Source organism: Lissotriton helveticus, chromosome 4_2, assembly GCF_964261635.1.
Source record: "Lissotriton helveticus chromosome 4_2, aLisHel1.1, whole genome shotgun sequence".
In the NCBI taxonomy this organism is placed as follows: Eukaryota; Metazoa; Chordata; class Amphibia; order Caudata; family Salamandridae; genus Lissotriton; species Lissotriton helveticus.
The window spans coordinates 80,120,133-80,140,390 of NC_136064.1; positions in this window are offsets into that span (position 1 = coordinate 80,120,133).

The window sequence follows — 20,258 nt, forward strand, 5'->3', positions numbered from 1 at the left end:
CAATATTTGTTTATTTCAACTATTACTTTATATTGGAAAACCTTGAAGGATCTACACAAACAACCTCTTGCTGAATTCAGACGTTTTCTGCTTTCCGGAAATGTATAGGTTTCTGGGATCCATTTCTGGTTTCACACCCATTTCTACCATTAAGTGAAAGAAGTTGAAAGCACAAAAAAAATAGGAAAAATAGGCTATGTCGAACTAAAATGCCAAAACTGTGTAGAAAATTAGAAAAAATGTTTTTTCTGATAAATGTCTGCTTGTTCCTGAAAGCTGGGAAGATGGCGAATTTTGCACCACAAATCTTGCGTTGATACCATTTTCAGGGAAAAACCAGACACTTTCTGCTTCAGCACTTTTTTCCAATTTTTCTCCAAAACCCCAAATTTAGCTGCATTTTGGCTAATTTCTCAGTCCCTTCCAGGGGAATTCACAAAGCCTGGGTACCTTTAGAATCACCAGGATGTTGGAAGAAAAGGACACACATTTGGCGCGGATATGTTATGTGGAAAATAAGTTATGAAGCCCTAAGCACATACTACCCCAAATAGCCAAGAATCGCTCAGCGCTGGGAGGGAAAAGGCCCAGCAGTTAAGAGGCTAAATAAACAGACACTCTTTAACTTGAAAAATAAATGAAGTAAAAGAAAAGAGGCAAATAAAAGGTATACTACACCACTTAACTTTTGGAACACATTCATTTTTTAAAACATCTTGCAGCAAATATGTATAACAATGACAAAGTCTCTTCAAAATTCAAAAAGTTTATTCATTAACATGAATAAGCATTTTACCTTAGTACATATCATTATATCAGTGCATTTAGAAGTATTTTTTAAAAGTGATGCTTTTAAAAAATGAATGTATAAACATCCATGCCTTCCCCCAACCTGACAACAATGCAAGTAGTGAACTAAGATTCAAACAGGTTGTCCCACTGAACCCTCTGGGTGGCCTGGGTTCTTATTATACTTGAACATTATTTTAGTTAATCAAATCAAACTCAACAGAAAGTCTTGCACAGTGCATATCCTAAACATGTATATTTCAAGGTGCTCTTACATGTGAAATGAAGAAAAGGGAGGCAAAGTGAAATAAAACAATTGCCTAGGATTACACAATTTGGTCAAGTGAGTAAGTCGGGATTGGTCGTAGTTTTTTGGTTTTACATTGTGTAATACTCATTTCATTCCCATTCAATTATGAGGTTACTTCTTTTTTTACACTTGACTCTCCCATGGTAGTGATAGCAAGTAGAGAAGGCTGGTAGAGAGAAAGTGATTCAAATACTGCGTAACACAGAACTGTCAAATCCATGACTCTTCTAGCGATTAGGGGAATAATTTAGAGGGCCGTATGGAATTAAACCCTCAAAATAATTCCACAACTCACTGGCCACATCATGCATATTCTTTGCTTCCCCAATGCACATCTTGCCCGCAAAGCCTCACTGTAATCCAGCTGGCATCAGTGCGGCCCTCGGGCACACCACAGACCATATTTTGTGGCCCCTGGGAAAATGTTTGTGAGTACCCATGATCTAGACCATCCCTAATGAATTCATAGAAGAAAATGCATAGGCATACTCTCATGGCATTTTATTAAACAATAATCTACTGCACATACTTAAACTCTTAGGTTCTTTCTCTGAATACTCTGCGCTGAGTATTATTTTTACCTCTGTTCACTCTTAAACAAATTATTCTTGACACACTTCCTTCTTGTTGACTTAGGCTTTTTAGAGAACTTACCCAGGTTGCTCTCAGCCTATTTGCATAATGAGTGAGCACTCTAGGCGATTAGTGGGTGAAATGTCAACTCACCAAGAGGATCAGGCACATAATTTGCTTTTTATTCAAGCGCAGTTCATTTGATCTGCGTATGGCTTCAGCGATGTGTTAAAATAATATCCATGTCACTATGACATTTTATTGCTGCTACACACCGTATATTAATTTGAGCAATTCCTCAATTTGAGTGATCACAAGACTACTGATTATTTTTTACTCTATTTTTTTACTTAAATATAACTTTTCACGTATACTCATCCAAATGAATAATTATTTCCTGACATAATAACCACGCCATATGTTAAATCCAGGGCCACTGGAATTATGCAGCAGGAGAGGACCAAAATATGCAGTAGTGTTGACTTATCTTTTTGTCAAGAAAAGGCAAATTATGCAGTGTAATGCAGCACATGTTCTGATACTTTTACTTCACTATTTTGTCATTTTTACAATTGTTAACACTGTTTGGGCATAGGTTATACCCCATTGCTACCAGTTTACATGCAAACATAACAGTAGCAAAAGACACACAATTGAGGGACTGAATGATGAACAAATCACAGCATTCACCCCCAGTCAAGAGATCTGGGTTAAATCCATCCTTCTTTTGCTCACCATGCCACCCCAGTTTAGACCTGGTCATATGCAAATCAGCCTTGACCCTGTGCCTCATGGGAACAGTCCAGCCTAAACTGCCATGCCAGGTCCTCCCTGGACCAGAAACAAGCATCCTAGGACCGGTTTCAGGCTTTCAGCCCTCATCAGCCAGGATAGCTTGAATCCAGTGGCACAGTGAGCCCGAACCCACGTCTGGGCATACCCGGTGCACTTAGAGCGAGAAAGCAAAAGACACACAATTGATGGACGGAATGCTGAACAAATCAAAGCATTCACCCCCAGTCAAGAGACCAGGGTTAAATCCATCATTCTTTTGCTCACCATGTCACCCCAGTTTAGACCTGGCCATATGCAATTCAGCCTTGACCCTGTGCCTCATGAGAACAGTCCAGCCCGAACTGCCAAGCCAGGCCCTCCCTGGACCGAAAACTAGCATCCTAGGACGGGCTTTGGGCTTTCAGCCCTCAACACTTTTCACCCTTAGTGGGATGGGTATGCCCAGACGTGGGTCCCTTGCTCACTTTGCCACTGGATTCAAGCTGACCTGGCTGAAGAAGGGTGACATACCCTTAAACCGGTCCCAGGATGCTTGCTACCTCATATTTCACTATACTCATTTTCAACACTAATCCTTTATGGGTTCCAGAGTAGCGAGCTACTCGCCAGAAAAGCGCTTCAACACCCTTCAAGGGTAACAAGTGCTATATGAATGCAAACCTTTCTTCCCTTTTTTTATCCCTCCGCTATGCTTCTCACTTCAAATAACTGACTAATATCCACCACTGAAATTACCTTCATATTTCACCATACTAATTCACCACTAATCCTTTATGGGCTTCCTGAGTAGCGTGCTTCAACACCCCATCAGGGGTAACAAATGCTATATAAATACAAACCTTTTTTCCTCCTCTATCCTTCTGCTATCATTCCACATCCAAATAACTGACTAACCTATCCACCACTTAAAATGTACTTGCATGTTTCACTATAGTAATTCAACACTAATCCTCTATGGGTCCCGGAGTAGCGTGCTACTCGCCGAAAAAGTGATTTGACGCCTCGTCAGGGGGTAGTAAGCGCTATATAAATGCAATTACAATATATTTGTATATATACCATGCATATGCCATTACCACGCAGGTCTTTACAACAAAATGGTAAGTATTTATAAGGTAAGGTAAGGTAAGTAGAACCCTATATATATATATCATCATCTCTGTCATCAATAGTACGGGTGAACAACTTGCTCAATACATAGATTACTTTCTACAACCGCTGGTGGTAAAGTTGCCCACCTATATTAAGGACACGGGACATTTCTTGAACAAAATCAACAATACCACTTGGACAGAAGACTCTCTTTTGATTACGCTTGACATTGAGGCTCTGTATACGAGCATATAACATCAAATTGGATTAAGGGCTCTCAAATTCTTCCTGAGCACCAGACCTGTAGATTGCTATAACCACAGCAAAATGCTGGTTGCTTTAGCTGCATGGAGCCTTAATCACAATTTCTTCATGTTTGGCAAGGACATTTACTTACAAGAGAGGGGAGTGGCAATGGGGGCCTGCTTTTCCCCTGGCTACGCGTGCTTGCACGTGGGCTATTGGGAAAAGCAGGTCCTCATGGGTACGCATCACGACATCTTTACAGAAAATGTGCAAATGTGGGTAAGATTTGTTGACGATGTGTTTTTAATTTGGAGAGGGGATGAATTGAGTGCACTTGCTTTTATTGACAAACGTAACGCTAATGAGTACAACTTAAGGTTTACCCACCATATCAGTAACAAATCATTTGATTTCTTAGACGTTAGAGTATTCCACAAGTCAGGCAAGTTGGCTACCACCCTCCATAGAAAGGCTACTGCGGGCAATTCTACTCTGCACGCTAGTAGTGCCCATCGTCACCATACAATTGAAAATATCCCTTACGGGGAATTGCTCCGCCTTAAAAGGATTTGCAGCAGTGAAGAGGAATTGGAGAAGTGTACTATGGAAGCTCTGAGCAGGTTCAGAAGAAGAGGGTACCATGTTGACACTCTTAAAAAAGCAGTCAATAAAATGAATCAGAAGTCTAGAGACTGCCTCCTCCAACAGAAAGGACTGAATTCAACAATCAGTGAAGACCCTGAAAAATCAGTGTTGAGATTCATTACACCATACAGTTGCCAAAATAGGAAAATAAGATCAATCCTTACGAAGAGTTGGCCAATTCTCCAAACAGATAGTGTTATCTCACCTGAACTCCCTGATAACCCTAAAATCACATTAAGGAGAGGACCTTCCTTATGCAACCATGTCACCAATCCATTCCCTGAAATTCTAAAACAGAAACCCTGGTTCCCGCAACGTGGAGGTTTTTTTAAATACCAGCACCTACATGACTCCATTCAGTCCAACACCATTACAGATCAAGGGTAATTACAATTGCAGGACGGAGTTTGCTGTTTATGTCCTGGCATGTACTTGCGGCCTGAGGTACGTCAGTAGTACTCGGCTTGCGGTGCATGCCAGGATATTACAGCATCTCCGAGCAATTGTCAATAATGACATTTCTTATCCAGTGGCGAGACACTTCAAGAGTGTGCACAACAACAATCTGGAGTGTCTGAGCTATTACGTTTTGACATCTGCACCCCAACCACGTCGGGGAGGGGACAGAGACAAAATGCTTCGTCAACTTGAATCTAAAATGATATTAGAGCTGGATACGAAGGTCCCAAATGGTCTCACCACCACAGAAGACCTATATCATTTTCTTTAAGATTGTCTTTTCTATATATCCTTACCCTGTTTCTGTAACCCGCTGAGACCCTACAATTTGTGTTCATTTTTTGGAGTTTAAGTCCGCCTATTTGAAATCATACTGACATTTCTCGCAACCTAAAATCAAGATTTTTTGTTCCCTTCCTTTTTTAGTTTTTTTATTCCTCATTTACCCTGTTTATATATTTTCTCATTCTTTGAACTTAGGAGTGAACTCAAATTACTAGTCTTTATTGGACTATATAAAAAAAATAGATCCATTTAGAAAAAAAAAATCTTTTTCTTTTTCATTTGTTTATCTCACTTATTAGATGTTGGGCACACATTTCACTAAATTTGGAGATCAACTATCAGACGTAGGAAATGGGTTTGAGAAAGGAGGGGTTGCCATCATGTTTAGATGTCCCCTCAATATCAGCACCGAGTTGGGGTTGCCATCAATATAAGATGTCCCCACAAGATTGTAAATATGGCTGATGGTTTTTTGTATATATGTATAGTATTTATTGGCGGTTTCTACACATAATATATCATTTATATTGTATAGGTATATATTGTATTTTAGAACGTTTGTTCATAATAATACCTTTTAGTGATATAGTGTGTGTGCTTAGCGACATTACCTTATGCTTACATGCTCTTTTCCGTATTAAGTTTTATGGAGGTCAGTATGTATACATTATGCAGGCTGCTAATATATGTAATTGCCTATGAAGTATATATATATGTCAGTATTTTACCATCTTTTCCATATTTTTTTCAAGCATTTATGCAGAAGCAATCTTGTTTTTACACATTAATGAATTTATTCAGATATTAATTGGTGTTTGGGAGACTCAAAATGTGCATATTAATTGTTTTCCTTCCTGCCCCAAACCCATGCCAGTGATACATAGTAATAGTATTTTTTACTTCTCTATAGTTATCACATGGTGTGCACTAGCACTTTAAAAGTTCAGGCATGAGGGGTTAAGATTTGACTGTGATCAAGGGCATCCGCCCGAAACGCGTCAGTTTTCGCTTCTGCTCAGCTTTGCTCAATAAAATCAACTGCCTCAGATCGGATTCGTTGAGTCATCTGTCCGGCCCTGGGGATCCGGGGCTGCAGTCTGGCTTTTTTGTTCTGAAGATATATATATATATATATATATATATATATATAGGGGTTCTACTTTCCTGATATATACTTACCATTTAGTTATATATATATATATATATATATATATATATATATATATATATATATATATATATATAAAAAGCCTGTTTAGTTGATTTGAATGTACGACGGAACAACACATGCCTTTACCACACGTCTTTACCTTGAAGTCTTTACGAGGCAATGCCTACATCATGCAAATGCCTTTACCACACATGCCTTTACAACTAAATATATATTCACAAATATTGTGCAATGACTAATCAAATGTTAAATTATGAATATTCCCATTAATAATTGAATGTGAATTATTGACTTTATGTAACTATGTATTTAAGACACATGTATCTTTTAATTGTAAATATATTGGATTTTGCACTGTGTAAAATGGCGCTCACCGTTGTATGCAGGTGAGCAGTCCTACCTCACTATCTCTTTTTCTTTTACGTGTTGGGTCCCTTTAAAAATACGTTTCTGTGTTTCACGGCTGTGAACACATTGAGAAAGGGGTTTCCCGAAACGCGTCTGTGTCAAGTTTGTGGAATAAATCGAGTCTTGTGACATAAACTGCCCCACGAGTGCCGCTTCCTTCCTTCCCGGCCGGGATAGGGGGGGTTTTGGAGCCACGATATATATATATATATTATGTGATCAAGGGCTTCAGGGCCCGAAACGCGTCATGGCGGACGAGAGGTTGCACGAATAAAATACTCGCTAAATTTACCTGGTTGGGTCCGGTTCGTTTTTTACTTCCAGTTTCCTGGTGCATCAACGAAGTTCTTGGCATATATATATATATATATATGTAAAGTACCTGTTTAGTTGATTTGAATGTACGACGGAGCAACACATGCCTTTACCACACGTCTTTACATTGAAGTCTTTACGAGGCAATGCCTACATCATGCAAATGCCTTTACCACGCATGCCTTTACAACTAAATATATATTTACCAAATATATATCAGGTAAGTAGAACCCCTATATATCTACTTACCTGATATATATTTGGTAAATATATATTTAGTTGTAAAGGCATGCGTGGTAAAGGCATATGCATGACGTAGGCATTGCCTCGTAAAGACTTCAATGTAAAGACGTGTGGTAAAGGCATGTGTTGTTCCGTCGTACATTCAAATCAACTAAACAGGTACTTTCTCTCATACCCTGCTATGGTGCAAGTGGTGTGCTGGAGGCATACAGACCGCCGAATGCCCCCAGCCTTTCCCATCAACTGTGAAGAGGGGAAGAAACTGCATCGAGCTATGGTCATAGGAACTTTTGGCTCCTTTGTGTCATTGATTAGATGGAGAGGAAATCTTGAGACTGCGGTAGAAGGACCTGGTAATTGAGGGAAGAGAGCACCCCTAGCTAAACCAATCACAATACTTGCTTAGGGTGAGTGTTGTGGGTGGATTGGTTTTTCACTGCCAGGAAGAAGGCATAGCCTGGTATGGTGGTGAATTGGATCTGCATTTGACCCTCAAGGGCAAGGGCTCTCATCCCAATGGTTTCACTCAGCCTTTCATCCTTCATAAACTGGAAAAATTATTCCCATTGAGTTGGGTAACAATAAAGGTCCTTTATCTGCCACTAGCACCAAGTTTCTTTCTTTGGGGCTGAACATGCGCTTTACAGAAATCCCTGTTACGTTATTCCGTTTGGGCACGAGTGAGTGCTGGGTTGACTGACTGATTCAATAACTCATTCAGTGACTGATTCAATAACTCATTCAGTGACTGATTCAATAACTCGTTCAGTGAGCTGTGAGTGAATGCATATAACAAGCAGAGTGGATGACTCAGTGAGAGAAGCCTAACTTGGCCTTGTAAGAGTGCAAGAAGAAGATCGCCTAAAACTTTCTGATACTGTTAACAACTCGGTATTTGAGAAAACATGATGTACCAGAACTGGTTACACCTTCTTTCGCAAGAGAAGAACAGAAACAAGCTAACTCCTGAAAAAGAGGAACTAGATCAAGATAGTTATAAACAACTGGGCGAGTGTGACTGAACCGTGAACAGGAGGAAGAGGACATACAAGAGGGTGTCAAAGAAATATGTGACCTTTTGCAGTTGACATTTGAAAATATATGACACAAGTGTTTAGAGGAGTATAGTTTATCATTACAATGATGTTTCTGCCTCTTGGGCTATGTGTATAATATTAGTGTACTGTGGAGTTTGCATTATGTATTTTATAATGTTTTTACCATTGGAGAATCAAATGTCCTAAAAATGTAGACCCTACACTAATTTGTGTTAAACTGAAAGAAATATTTGAATGTTTTAGGATGATTGCTTGTATGCACCTGGTGACTGAAATAACATTGTGATGAAAGGGTGAGTAAGGTGACTCAGCTAGCGAGTGAGTGAATGAGAAAAATAAGCTGAGTGAGGGAACAATTAAATATGTGAGTGAGATAAATAAGTGAGGGGTGTGAGATAGGTAATACGAGCAACTGACTTTGAGATGACTAAGGGTCTGATTTTGAGTTCGGAGCACGGGCCACCCTTCCTCCTACACAGAGGGCCCCATTAAGTTGGCGGGCGGACTTTCGTCGGTCCGCCACCCTGGCGGTGCTGGGACCAGCGGCCAGTGGTGCGGCGATCCCGCACCGGCGATTCGGATGCCACCACCACCATGGCAGTGGCATCCTCCATTCCCAGCATTGTGTGCTGAGAATGCACTCTGTGCATTGTCATGCACAAGTTGACAGGCACCGTGAGGTGCCTGTCACCTTGTCCATGACAATGCAGGGGGGTACCATAGGTACCCCCCATGTGCACCCCCACCCCCCAAATACCCTGGGGGCCCGCAACAAGCCCCTGTAAGCAAAATCCATATGAAAGGCAGCTTCACCGCCACCATACATTGCCCCTTTTCCGCCCGGTCGACTGATCGACCGGCGGGAAACCGGCGGACGTTAAGACCGCCCGCCGGTCCCCCCGCCAGTCAACCCGTAATACTGATATGCCAGGGGGGAAAAGGGTGGCGTGCGGGGTAGGATGTAGGGCGGATCACCACTGCCTACATCCTAATGGACCCTAGAGTATTGACTCTGTCCACCACGCTGACGGAATTCTATTCGCTGTATTTATAGGTTGTGCTTAAGGCCCACCGGCCATCAAGGCAGAGTTGTCTATGCCAAATGAACCATATTACTCTGTTGTCTGTAACAACTCTGTCAGCATTGGTATAGTATATATCTGTTCACCATATTTAGAGTTGTACTCAAGCAAAGTGAAATGGATGGACCAGAACGACAGAGTATTTAAAGGTTGGATGATTTTTCATGGGATGGACACATCTTTAACAGATTTGTGTATCTTTATAGACACTCAGCTAGTTTGTATCGCCTAATCCAAATCGCCTCCACCTAACAGCATAAAAGCCAACGCTTCACTCATACTTCCCTTTTCTTTCTTTACACTCACACCAGGAGGGGCGTCAGCAGCAGCGCTAAAAATCCCTAATTTGAGATTAGATGTTTTATCTTTTTTGCTCAAATTGTGTGAGAGAAGAGCCTCTAGATTTTCAGAAAATGAATTCCCTGTAATGGTGAATGAGATTGTGAGGGTTGAGACACAGTTCTTTGGAACCCTGGTCCAAACCACACCACGAGTCAGAGACGGCAATTGTAGGGTATCCGTATCCAACACGAGGTGCTCACAGGAGGACATTTGAAAGCGCTGGAAGGGCCAGCGGGGGAGATTAGGACCTCTCACTTGCAGGGCATAATACAGAGATGCCATGGCAACTGGTGGTGGTTGTCCCAGGCCCCTCAAACTCATTTCCTGGAGGAGCTGGTGTTACCTGTACTCCACACTGAAGACATTATGGGAATTCCAGGAGTTGAGACTGGTGAGGCTAAAACATTTCAATATGTGCTGATACCCTGCTACAGATCACATATGTATGCTGGTCTTTAGGTAGCAGGTGGGTGGGTTTCCTATCTCATTCTTAAGCAAGGAATTATGAAAAAACATGCTACTCACACTGGTAGCATTTTGTTCTTGGTGTACTCCAAACTTTGACACTGTGCACCTCACTCCTGAAATTCCAAATAATGACCCTTCCTCCCTGTTCCAGGGTGATGTTGCCTTACACAGTTTTGCTCGGGGCATGAATGCACACCACCACTGTGTTTAAATATTGTTTTTGTTGTTCTCTACCTTCCCACAGTGATTGTATTCTGTGTGCCGACATGAACCAAAAAACGGACTTCCTGTCATAGTCCCCCAGTTTGCAGAGTCAGGTGATTCAGAAATCAAGTTTGAGTTTATCATGAGTCCTGAAGGTATAAGAATGGATGAGAAAAAACTGGCTGCTATAACTCAATGGAAGTCTCTGTTAAATGTAGAGGCTCTTCAAAGCTTTTTAGGATTTGCCAATTTTCACAGGCGTTTCATTAAAAACGTTTCAGCTATCGTTCAACCCACCACTCGCCTCTTGAGAAATAGAGATACATTTACTTGGACAGGAGAATAGGAAGACACATTTTTATACCCTGAAACAACTATTCGTTCAAGGCCTATCTTGAGGCATCGGGATATTAACCACCCATTCATACTTGAAGCAGATGCATCATTTTACGCAATGGAAGGTTCTCTCGCAGTGTCAAGCAAATACTGGTCAGATGCATCTGGTGGCCTATTATTCTTGAAAATTTACCCTATGTGAATTACACTATAAATTCACGGGCAAAGAGTTGTTTGAAGAATGGCACCATTATCTGATTGGGGCCAGACATACCATTGACATTTGTTCTGAAATTTACAATTTTTAAAATCAGTCAGGGCCCTTAGTCCTCAGCAGCTCTAATGGCCCTTATTTTTCTTGGATTTTGACTTTGTAATAAAATTCCATCCAGATTCTCAGAATGGAAAGGCAGATTCCCTTTCAAAGTCTCATGTCACTTCAGTAGAAAACAGGCAAAATCCAGTCTAGAAGTCTTAGAAGTTCCAGCTCCCTCCTATTCATCCCCCTGAAAACACGCAAACAAAAAACAGCAGCCCGCTCTTTTGCAGGCAACGCTCCTAAAATCTGGAACTCCATCCCCGTGGACATCAGAACTACCCCCTTCTTTCTGAAGTTCAAAATCCGCCTAAAAGTCCTCTACCTCAACCGTGCCTTCCCGATCCCAATTACGTGACTCACAAGCTCTCACCTGACAGTCACCAGACTTCACGCACCCTCAACCTACCTCATCCCCTCTCCCCATCCTATTGTATGGGGTCACCACCACTAGGAGAAATTCTCAGGATAAAACGTTGGCGCGTCATCAAGAATACATCCGGACCGCTCTACCTCAATGGCGACCTCAGATCCCTTGATCCCTTTACCTCAACGTCGCACCTCAGCCGCTCAATTCATGTGTACTCTCTGAACACGTATGATTGTGTGTATTTTGCTCTCTTACTCTGTATTTGATTTCTCCACATCCTGCTGTAAAGCGCTCCGATACCCTCGGGTCTGGCCAGCGCTATAGAAAACTCCTAAAATAAATAAATAAAAAAATAAATCCAATTTATGATCCATCATTAATTCTCTCAATTCCAGGAATGGTTCGTAATAAGGTGATGCTCATAGACAGCACACATAACTTTTTAACCAAACTAAAAGAGTGAATATGGAATATTGATAAGGAGACGTGGTTAAAAGCAGACCCGATCAGAGAAGAGAGAGCTGGGCTAGTGTATCATCAAAGTAATCTCTACGTCCCAAATCATGACTTGCAACATCACGTTTTAACCTGGGTACATGATTCTGATATGTGGGAATCCACAAATCTATAGCTACTGCTCAACGATATTTTTATTGGCCCACACTAAATTCTGATATTAAGAAACATATCTATCACAACTTGTGCAGTTTACGCTCAAGGTAAGGCAGAGAACAACGAACAGCAGGGTTGGTAAGCCAAATTCCCATTCTACCTAACCTGTGGCATGCCATTTCCATGGATATTATTGTTTAAATGCCTCTCTGTCAAGGAACCTTAGTCTTTCTACTAGTGGTGTATTACCTAATCAAGATGGGGCATTTCATAGCTTTCACTAAATTACCTACTGGTAGTGAATTAGCACAGATTTTTGCCCAAAATATTATCCGATTACATGGCATTACTAGAGTGATCATAACTGATGGAGGCACTCAATTCCTTTCACATTTCTGGCAAAAGTTATGTTCAGTGATGAAAATAGATGCTCACTTATCTTCTAACTTTCACCTAGAAATTGGTGGTAAAATAGAACCCTTAACTCCTTAACTGCGGCGTAAATTCTGCCGCGTTGCTGGAGTTTTATTAAGTGGGCGGGGCCGCGTCAGCAAACGGACGTGCGCAGCCTTACCGAGGTAGTGCTCTTGACGGCCGTTGGCCGACGCACGCATGCAACGGGTTACGTCAAATTTTAGAATAGTATTTTAGGTGTTTAGCAATCACTCATACTTAAGATTGGAGCAGGTATTTGTGGATGGTCAAGTTTGTTCTTAGTAATTCTGAATTTGCTTCCTTGGGCTATTCCCCTTTCTATTGCACGAATGGTAATCATCCCAACATTCTTCCATTTGAATGGCCAGCAACCTCCAATCACCACACAGTACAGGAGCATCACATGAACCTAGAGTCGAGCCAAAAATCTACTAAAGAACACCTTGAGTTAGCATAAAGCAGGAGTAAGCTTTATGCTGATAAAAAGCATTCCACAGAACCCGAGTATCAAATTGGTAACAGAGTTTGTTTATCCACCAAACAGTTGAAGCCAAAAGCTAAAAGAAAACTAAAATAAAAATTCATAGGGCCATACCATATCACAAGGATAATTAACCCAGTGGCTGTTCAATTGGAACTTCCATAAACATTCCAGATACATCCTGTGTCCAACATTTATTACTCAAACTCTGTCATTCAGAAATACTTCTAGAATGTGCCCCAGTTTCCATTGAAGTAGATGGTGAATTAGAATATGAAACCAGAAGTATACTTGATTGTAAGAAAATACGAGGGCAAGTTCACTTCTTAATTGGCTGGAAACGGTTCGGTCCTGAGGAAAGACCTTGGAAACCAGCTCGTCATCTTCATGCACCACAATTACTTTGCAACTTCCATAGCCAGGATTCCACCAAGCCTGGTCACCCGCCGAGACAGCGGTTATTACGGGGGAACTGTCATGGCCACCCAGTTTACAGAGTCAGGTGTTGTCAGGGGGTTGTTTTTTTTAGGTATGTTTGTGGAGATGCTACAAGTTGGCCCCCAAAGCTTTGAAGGTAGGGGGAGTCACAAGTGTTAAAATGTTATAGAACCGGGGCATGGCCAGCCAAGATGCAGAATGGAAGTGATCAACCGAGGATCTGCTGCATCAGCTACCGAAAATGAGGAAACAAAGTGAAGCACTCACCAATTGAAATCGTGGGGAAGGCACCTGAAAATTGACCATATCCAACACTCAAAGAGATCGTGTGGAGCCATACGTGTGAAGGATGATGGATGCTGTCGAGTGTGACTGTGCTCTCGAGGAGACCCTGCCCACGCGGGCTTAGACTCAACAGTTTGGCAGCCTGGTCAGCTGGTGGATGCAGCCTGCCGTGCCTGTTGGGGGTTTACACCGAGGTAAGCCCCGCACCCTGTGCATGGGACCGGCGAGGTGCAAGATCACTTAAAAAAAATATATCAAGCACTACTGCTTTTTTTATACATCCTGGACTTTGGGGGCCTGTAGCGGGCCCCCCTTAAGCATGGGCACTCCAGTTTTGCACTTGGGGGGCACCCATGTTGCCCCCCAACATTTCCCTTCACCATGTGGCAGGCACCGCGTGGTGCATGCCACATAGTGCAGTGAATTACGAAACCTGCATTTTTACCATTGTGACAAGTGCTGCAGCCAGCAGCACCCTCCGTAATGGTAAACATGCACAATGCGACTGCCACCGTGGTGGTCACAGTGTATTTCCATGTACGGGACTGCCGCCATATAGGTGGCCGGTCCCAATTCCTGTGACGATGGCGGCCGGACTTAAGTCTGTCCGCCATCGTAAAGACCCCCTAAGGTCTCAAAGCCTTTAAACATATGAAAACAAAACTATTTTACAGATTGGTCAAATTGGACAGATTGTGGTCTGCAGAAAGCATGTAATACATTAGTGTGACACACTATTGTAAAGGTCTATTGATTTGAAAATCTGTGTAATTTCACACACAATGTATCACATTTATTTTTTAAAGTACTGCATGGTATATTATGTGAGAAATAATACAACTTGGAATGAAGTAATTATTGCATGTAATGATGATGTTTTGTGATTTCCCCATGGCGGATTACTTTGCGCCATGGGTGCGTGCCAAGGGTGGTGCATGGGCGTTCCCATGCAACTACCCAAGGTTTCTCATGCTAAACCCAATTTACTAAACACAGTGGATTGGGTTTAGTGTGAGAAAACTGCACCCTTTTAAACTAGGAGCAAGGAAGGAGAAACGTTTTCATTTCTCCTTCCTTTTCCGAGTTTGCATGCGTGCTGCACTGTACAACAATTATGCAAAGTGGGAAAAGCTTTCCCTCATTCTAGGCATAGTATTTTGTACATGAAGGGTACCCTTCCTGTACAAAACCTATGCTTCTCTCACACACACACACCCTAGCGCTATGGTGCTAAGGTGGTGCGGCAGCTGTAATCTACGCCAGCGCAAGGGAAAGGGGAGAAGAGAGCCATATCTTTGAAAATACGGCGCTCTCCTTCTTTTTCGCTGTCACGCAACGCAGCGCCGACTCACGGGAGAATGCACTACGTTGCATGGAGATTTGGTAAATCTCCCCCTGTAGTAGAATATTTCAAAACAATTATGAGTGAACATCGGACTTTGTGTTATAATTTGTTAATAAGTGTAATTTTATATTTGGTGTTATTTATTAATTGTATCCATTCACGTATGTGTGTTGACTTTTGGCCACATTAAGAATTCTTTTTAGCTAAAATGACTATAAAGAATGTGCTAATATAGCCAGAATAATAAGGTAGCAGATGGTATTTCGATTTACAAAGGACATGGGCATCACATTTTAAATAAACAAAGTAAATTCTGTGTTATGCCAATTTAAAATATGGTTATGGGATGTACTTTCAAATTCAAATGTGGTATTACTTCCTGACCTGTAGCACTCTACAGTATTCATGTACTAGGATCACTTTGAGCACCTCTAATCAAACTCATTCCTGTTCTGCACCACGCTATACTGTTCCAATACTAAAACCAACAAGCACTGGCGTTGCCAATAGGTCTCGCAGTAGGAAAGTTGTAGCTATTACAATTGCAAATAACAATGCCTTTTATTTTTGTTTTCATTTTAAAAACATAAAGGGCTTTGTCATTTACAAAACCAATAGCTCCAACTTTCCTACTGCGAGACCTATTTTCAACATTGAATGATCCACCTCCAAGACGGCCTATTAATTAAAACAGGCTGGTAACAGCAAACGTGAAATTGTGAGGCACGTTTAAGAAAAGTACTTATAAACAACCAAATCACGAAAGCACACAAAGGAATAAAGCGTTTATTCCTGCTCTCGCATACCAGTAATTAACATTAAACCGCTTTTAATCCAAATATCGGTAGGAAACCCATTTGAGCTACAAATACTGTAACAAAACACGTTCTGAAAACGGATCCGTTCATCAATAATTCACAAAACGCCCCATGCAGCAATCATACCATGAGCTGAAAAGAAAACATGTACAACCGTGATCATACTGGGGCTAGTTCATCTGCCGTAACGACAATTTACATAACAAAATGTGACGTCAATACATTGCAGAAATAACAGACACCCAAGTAAAAAAAAAAAAACAGACCCACCAATCTCATGGTACATACTGTGCACCAAACGGATGTCTACTCATGAAGGAAATGGAACCCAAAATGTACGTTGGCCATCTGCTACACGTCGACTGCTTTAAATAAATATAACTGCGTTTATGCCAGTACTGTTTAATGGTATGCTTACATGTTTAAATTCATGACATCATCTTTGTCAGAATCCAGTATTATCATTCGTTGAGAAGGACATTATTATAGGAACATTTGCGATGCGTGTTTACCACCTTTGTAACGTTGCCTAAATACAATAACAACATCAAGCAAATCTATTATTTAATACACAAGTACGACGAGAGTATACATGACCAAGGAGTCCATTTAGAAAATTTAAAAACGTTAACACTGGAATTCAAAAAGGACCGTATGTGCTCAATATGGGTTCGGTGACTAAACACTGGTATGTAAAAGAAAAAAAAAAAAGAAGCCCTATAATTTATTTAAAAGGTAAAGTACAGAAAGGTTATGCAACAAAACCACGATGGTTAGACATCCTAGGTCCCACAATGTATAGACAACTTTGTATGGGCTTGACTGAGCGCAGACCCACGTAGGCAACCCACTGGGGACCCCCTAGAACCACAGGCAGCGTTAGGCCGCATAAATGCCATGCCATTCAATTTTGAACGGAGTTTATGAAAAGCCTGTGCATAGTGAGATGGTTTTATGTGGAGCTGGATACCACACTAATGCCGTTTCCAATTACACGTGCGTTACTATTATCCAATTTCATAGCACTCAATAACTTACTCTGGAAGTATTGCAAACTAAGCCGACCAAGCTTGGGCCATGAATTGGTGATCAGTGGAAAATAGCCAAGTCAGAAACGAGCATTTAGCGAAGTGAAGCCACTTATATCATCCGACAGAGGGGCCAAATTATGTGACACCGCTTACTAAATTATGCACCACGTTTTGTAGAATAGTAAATTAATTAAACTATTAATTTAAAACTTATAATCCGTTTGAGATAAAAACAACGTTTTTTGTTAAAAATCTGCAGGTTATAGGGAAAATGCAACCAATCCATCATTATGTGAACAAGCATTGGCGGTCCCTTTCAAGTGAAAGCGGGATGTAATTAGGGGGGAGGAGAAGTCTGGGCAGGCAGGATGACTCAGGGGAGGGGGCGGAGCGGGGAGAGCGGCATGTGGATTGTACAACAGACGGAGGGCATTGCTGTGTGGAGGGGGTGTAGGAGAAATGCACAAGGCGGGCAGGGGAGGGGGCGGAGCGGGGTGGGAGCATGTGGGTGTTAAGAAGCCGGGCCTTTGAAGTGAAGCTAAGCTTCACTTCAAAAGGTGTCGGAGGAATGCGGCTGACGGTGACGGTGATTGCGGCTGTGCACGCACTTTTAAGCTCAATGCACATGCGCATTGAGCTTAAAAGTCACGGGCACTGCAAGGAATCGCCACGATTCCTTGCTGCTTAGTTAAAAGTTGTTTAAGCCGCAATAGGCTCGCAAGCTCGATGCGCATGCGCATCGACAGGCGAGACCTAAAAAGGGCACCACAGATGCACCTCATTCCTAATCTTTAAAAAACCCTAATGTTCCAGACCTAAAAAGTCCTAAAGCTCTGCAGCTGCACCTCATGCCTAATCTTACCATGACACATATAGAAATTATCACATCTAAGTAAAAAGTCACATCAAAGTACTTAACTGGCACATTCTTCCAGAGATGGGCCAGTTCGGTACTTTCTGACCTGTAGACACCCTAAAATTCAATACTACAAGCTCTTTTAACTCTATCTTAATCTTCTGCATTCGCTAGCATGCATGAAACAGGTGCTATACGTTATGCCAAACCACGAAAACCCCTAAACCTGGAAGTAGCATAGTTCTAAAGCGCATAGTTCTAAAGCGCCTAGTTCTGTGCGCTATACAAGAGACTATGACCATGACTATGACTATGACTATGGAATGTAATGTGTTTCCCCTCCAGCTCTTGAAATGTTGGTACTCTGCAGAGAGCTGTCAATCCATGCAGCAGCCAGGTCCAGCCATACCACTGCCATATTCAGCCAAGCTTCACAGCCAAGACTGGAACATTCAATCACTGTGCTAGAGCTTCAGACCCTCACACTACAGCCTAGCCATACATCCATTTCCTGTAACCCTCGAGCCACCCATGCATACATGATTCCCTCCAAAATATCTCCCACTAGCGCCACGGTACGACCTTCAGGGTGGACATGCGCTTTACAAATAATCCTCTTCTGTTATTCTCTTAGGACACGATTGAGTGAGCACCGGGACGAGTGATTGATTCAAGGAATCATTCAGTGAGCTGTGAGAACATGCATATAACGAGCAGAGTGGATGACTGAGAGCAGCTTAATTTTCCCTTGTAAGAAGAAGGCTTTAAACATTCGATATTCTTATATTTTTGATATTGTTGAAACGGTTTGGTAGTTCAGAAAAGTGATATACCATAAGTGGCTAGGTCTTTTTTCACAAGAGGAGAAAAGGAAGAAACATCAAATCAAATCAAATCAGGGACATTTGTATAGCGCACACTTCACTCAGAAGTCTCATGGCGCTTGCAGACGGCTCTGATCGAGATTCTAGCTTAATTGTCAAATAGCCATGACTTCAGCTTCTTACGAAAGCGGTTATGATCACGGATCGTACGTAGGTGTGAAGGAGTTTTGTTCCATGATGCCGGGGTGAGAAAGGAGAAACACCTGCCTCCTTTTCTGGCTGTGCGAATTCTAAGAGGTGTAAGCAATGATTCGTTGCTGGATCTATAGGCACCCTACGTGGCTGGTACCAACATAGTTTTTTGGACCAGTATCTCGGGCCTTTTCCATACATATGCTTGTGTGTCAGACAAAGGATCTTAAAGAGAATTTGTTTTCTCACGGGAGCCAATGTAAGGATCTTAGACAAGGGGCAGAGGAAGATCTGGGCGGAAGGTCAAGAACCAGCCTAGCCGCAATGTTCTGCAAGATTTGAAGTCTGTTCAAAAAGTTTCCATTAATTGAGATTAGTTAATAGGGCATTTCCATAGTCCATTCGATTTATTATTAGTCCCTGGACTAATGGTTTCCTATCCTCAGTAGTAATCCATTTGAAAACCTTTCGTAGGCTGCGCATCACTCCGAAACAGGTGCTGATGATGTGGTTAATCTGGCTTTTCATGGACAATTGGTTGTCCATGTAGAAGCCTGTGAGGGGGCAGGGTCGGGGACCACAGGGGATGGTGATTCAGAAACACTAGGATCAGTTTCAAATGAGGCAGAGTCAGGAAATAGTGCACGAAGCGAAGGCTTTATTTTTAAATAGGCTTTTCTCCTCTTAGTAGTCACTCTCAGTCTTGCGAAGTCAGAGGTCTCCGTTCTGACTCCTCTTATAAAACCGGGGCTAGCCAGAATGAAGCAGGGCTGTAGACCAGTCGATCCGCTTGTTCCGGTCGTAAGGTGAGTGGATGACGGTCTGCTGACTGGCTCGTGACTCCGTCCGGAGGAATCCCCAAAAGCAAAGAAAAGAAAGGAAACAGTCAGTGGGGCGTCCGCACTGGACTTACAGGGGCCCGGGGAGTGAGGGAAACCAAGTGCACAATTACAAACAGCCGTCCGTGGTGCTCGTGAGGGGAAGGGAACTCGGCTATACAGTATTTACACTGGGTCTCGAGGTCTCAACGGCTCACTCCGTCCCACCCAGCCCGCAACTGCACCCCGTACCTTGTCCAGCCACGCTCCTCCCGTGGGACCGTGGCAGGGCGAAGCGCCAAATCGGTGGCCTCCTGGCTTGACGACCGCTGGGCTCTCTCCGTAATCTTCTCCTCCGATCTCCGTCTGCACCGCTCTCCGTCTCCACTCCAGTCCACCATCCGCCTCCAGGGAAACGCCGTCCGTCTTCTCCGTCGCTCTTCCGGCTTTTGGCTCTTCCGCGCTGTTGGTGGGCGTGGCCTCGCCGACCTTTAGTCCTGGGTTAAAGGGACCGTGCTCGATATCCGTAGGGTAGTCCCACACACCGGTGTCCTCCGTTGCACACCAGTCCCCTAGTCCTGTGGCATCAGTCTGTACAGGGACGACAGAAAGGGGG